Source organism: Chiloscyllium punctatum, unplaced genomic scaffold, assembly GCF_047496795.1.
Source record: "Chiloscyllium punctatum isolate Juve2018m unplaced genomic scaffold, sChiPun1.3 scaffold_500, whole genome shotgun sequence".
In the NCBI taxonomy this organism is placed as follows: domain Eukaryota; kingdom Metazoa; phylum Chordata; class Chondrichthyes; order Orectolobiformes; family Hemiscylliidae; genus Chiloscyllium; species Chiloscyllium punctatum.
Window position 1 is genome coordinate 41,075 of NW_027310234.1, and position 4,039 is coordinate 45,113.

Genomic DNA, 4,039 nt, shown 5'->3' on the forward strand with positions numbered 1-4,039 from the left:
AAGAACCTGTCGACCCGTGTTCGTAGAGTCACCCAGTACAAAAACAGATCCTTCGGCCTGACTCGTCCACCCCCAACCAGACATCCTAACCTAATCTAGTCCCATTTATCGTCGTAGTCAGAGAGATGTACAGCACGGAAACAGACCCTTCGGTCCAACCCGTCCATGCCGACCCAGATATCCCAACCCAATCTAGTCCCACCTGCCAGCACCCGGCCCATATCCCTCCAAACCCTTCCTATTCATATACCCATCCAAATGCCTCTTAAATGTCATTGTACCAGCCTCCACCACTTCCTCTGGCAGCTCATTCCACACACGTACCACCCTCTGGGTGAAAACGTTGCCCCTCAGGTCCCTTTGCCCTCTCACCCTAAACCTATGCCCCTCTAGTTCTGGACTCCCCCACCCCAGGGAAAATACCTTGTCTATTTACCCTATCCATGCCCCCTCATGGTTTTATAAACCTCTATAAGGTCACCCCTCAGCCTCCGACGCTCCAGGGAAAACAGCCCCAGCCTGTTCAGCCTCTCCCTGTAGCTCAAACCCTCCAACATCCTTGTCAATCTTTTCTGAACCCTTTCAAGTTTCACAACATCTTTCCAATAGGAAGGAGACCAGAATTGCACGCAATATTCCAACAGTGGCCTAACCGATGTCCTGTACAGCCGCAACGTGACCTCCCAACTCCTGGACTCAATACTCTGACCAATAAAGGAAAGCATACCAAACGCCTTCTTCACTATCCTATCTACCTGCGACTCCACTTTCAAGGAGCTATGGACCTGCATTCCAAGGTCTCTTTGTTCAGCAACACTCCCGGGGACCTGTCGACCAAGACTCTGGCTTCTAAGATTTACCCACGTCCGGGGAAACTCCCATCATCCTGGCTGTCGATTCTAAGGGGTTGGACAGAGAGTAAAGCTCCCTCTACACTGCTACCCCCCACCCCCAACAACAACTAGGACTCGCCAAAAACAAAACTGTGCATTTCTCTAGCGCCAAGCTCAGGATAACCCCTCCCCCACAGACCTGCCCTCAGCCTTAGGCTGAGCGGAAGTTGATCTGTTGCCGATTTAACATGCGCACGCTGCTTGTGGTGGTGGAGAGCACTGGAGTGGGCGATCAGAAGGGCTGCCTCATGTCTCTCTCCTGGACTCGTTGGGGGTTAACTCTCCAAATTCTACTCCCTTAGTTCAAACATGGCAGCCCACACCCCAGGAGTGCAGCTTGGCGTTTTATCTCCCCTGTTAGTATCGCAGACGATTGGGATCAGATCAGACCTTACCCGTCCCGATCCTAGAGTTGAGCCTTGGGGGGGGGGTATGATTTGGCAGAATTAACTGGAGATGCTGGAAATTTAAACACTAACATAAAGCTGCATCTACAGAGAGAGAGGGAGATCGGAGTTAAACGCTTTGCATCTCGCGACCCTTCCTCACGGCGGTTTGTGAAGGAACCGCCCTGGACAAAATTAGGAACACGGTGTTCAATTCTGGTCTCCAGCATTGTGAAACTTGACAGGGCTCAGAAAAGATTGACAAGGATGTTGGGGGGTTTGAGCTCCAGGGAGAGGCTGAACAGGCTGGGGCTGTTTTCCCTGGAGCGTCGGAGGCTGAGGGGTGACCTTGTAGAGGTTTATAAAATCACGAGGGGCATGGATAGGGTAAATAGGCAAAATCTTTTCCCCCTGGGGTGGGGGAGTCCAGAAGTAGAGGGGCATAGGTTTAGGGTGAGAGGGGGAAAAAAGTTAAAAGGGACTACTTTTTTGCGGGAGGGTGGTGTGTGTGTGGAATGAGCTGCCAGAGGAAGTGGTGGAGGCTGGTACAATGACAGCATTTAAAAGGCATCGGGATGGGGACGTGGATAAGGAAGGGTTTGGAGGGAGATGGGCCAAGTGCTGGCAGGTGGGACTAGATCAATGTAGGATATCGAGTCGGCATAGACAGGTTGGGGCAGAAGGGACTGCGTGTGGGATGTACGATTAATTTGGGATAGCCGGTTAGTATGGACGAAATGGGCTGAAGGGTCTATTTCGGTGCTGTCCGGACTCTCCGAGTTTCTAGCTGAGAGGCAGGGACACTGCTACCTGCGGTGCTGCTTTGTAACCAGCTCCCACACTATTGCAGCAGGAAATGACATCTTTAACGACAGTGATGGGAGGCTGCTGTCCCTCTCCCCCCCACCCCTATCAGCTTCCTGCTCCCAACACAGCGCTGCTATTTCCAGAGAGCAGCCTTTATCCCACAGAGCCAGGGGCTTCCTGTAGGTCACTCACAGCGACGTGAGCCAGAGAGTGGGGAGAAGCAAGAGACAGGGACAACACCACACAATCCTTCAGGACACTGAGGGAACGATCACCTCAGTGAGGGGAAAACCGTCCCTGTCCTGGGAGAGCTTGCCCGGGACAGCGTAGAGGGAGCTTTACTCCGTATCTAACCCCCCGCTGTCCCCAGGATGGCGAGACAGTGTAGAGAGAGCTTTACACTGTATCTAACCCTGTGCTGTCCCTGTCCTGGGATGGGGGAGGGGGGGTGGGGACAGTGTAGAGGGAGCTTTACTCTGTATCTAACCCTGTGCTGTCCCTGTCCCTGGGATGGGGGGAGACAGTGTAGAGAGAGCTTTACTCTGTATCTAATCTCGTGCTGTCCCTGGATAGGACAGGGGACAGTGTAGAGAGGAGCTTTATTCTGGATTGAAGCCTATGCTGCCCTGTGTTGAGGTTTGTACTGTGACAGGAAGGTTTGTAGTGAAGGACAATAGGTAGGAGAGACAGACAGACAGACAGCATTGTGGGGAAACAGTAGTTTTATTCATTACAAAACAATCAGTCGACAATGTTTAACTGAGTGCCCATGGGGCAGTGCATTTATCTGCATAGTATAGCAGTGTGCAATTCATCGCTATGTTCTCACTCACACACTCACCACACAGAACAGTCTCACAAACTTACACAACCATCTCCCCTGGATAGTGCAAGAGGCACAGGGCTTGGGCCTGTGTGTGCACGCCCCTGTGTGTGCGCCCGTGTCCCTGTGTGTGCGCCCCCATGTCCCTGTGTGTGCCGTGTCCCTGTGTGTGCCCGTGCCTCTGTGTGTGCGCCCCCATGTCCCTGTGTGTGCCCGTGTCCCTGTGTGTGCACGCCCATTGTGTGTACCCGTGTCCCTGTGTGGTGCGCCCCGTGTCCCTGTGTGTCCCGCTGTCCTGTGTGCCCCGTGTCCCTGTGTGTGCGCCCCCGTGTCCCTGTGTGTGCGCCCCCATGTCCCTGTGTGTGCCCCTCGTGTGCCCCTGTGTGTGCACGCCCATTGTGTGTACCCGTGTCCCCTGTGTGTGCACGCCCGCGCCCGTGTGTGCACCCTTGTCCCTGTGTGTGCACGCCCCTGTGTGTGTACCTGTGTGTGCCCATGTCCCTGTGTGTGCACGCCCATGTGTGTACCCCTGTGTGTGTGCCCGTGTCCCTGTGTGTGTACCCTTGTCCCTGTGTGTGTCCCTGTCCCTGTGTGTGTACCTGTGTCCTGTGTGTGTGGCCGTGCCCGTGCCCGTGGGGACAGCAGCAATGCCTGTTATATTTGTCCTCCTGACACCACCCACAGCCTCAGCAACCAATGCCCTCCCCCCAGAGGCCCCTCTGGGTGCGTACACTTGGAGGGATTCCTTTATTGGGCGGCACTCAGTGAAGGAGGTGATGGAGACCAGCCCTGGATTACCCCCCACCCCCGGGGAAACAGCAGAGTTATTGCACAATGCCCGAGAGAAATCCTGAAGAGTGGGTGGGGGGGGCTCAGCAGGCAGCACCCACCCTGGGGTTGGGGCACATGGTGGGGAGACAGGCGAGATTGAGTGGCTCCCACCACCAGAGGACACAGGCCCAATGTCCTCAAACTGCCAGCCCCAACCCAGCAACAGCCCAAAAGAGAGAGAGACAGACAGACAGAGAGAGACAGACGAGAGACAGACAGAGAGAGAGAGAGACAGAGAGAGAGAGAGACAGAGAGAGAGAGAGACAGAGAGAGAGAGAGACAGAGAGAGAGAGACAGAG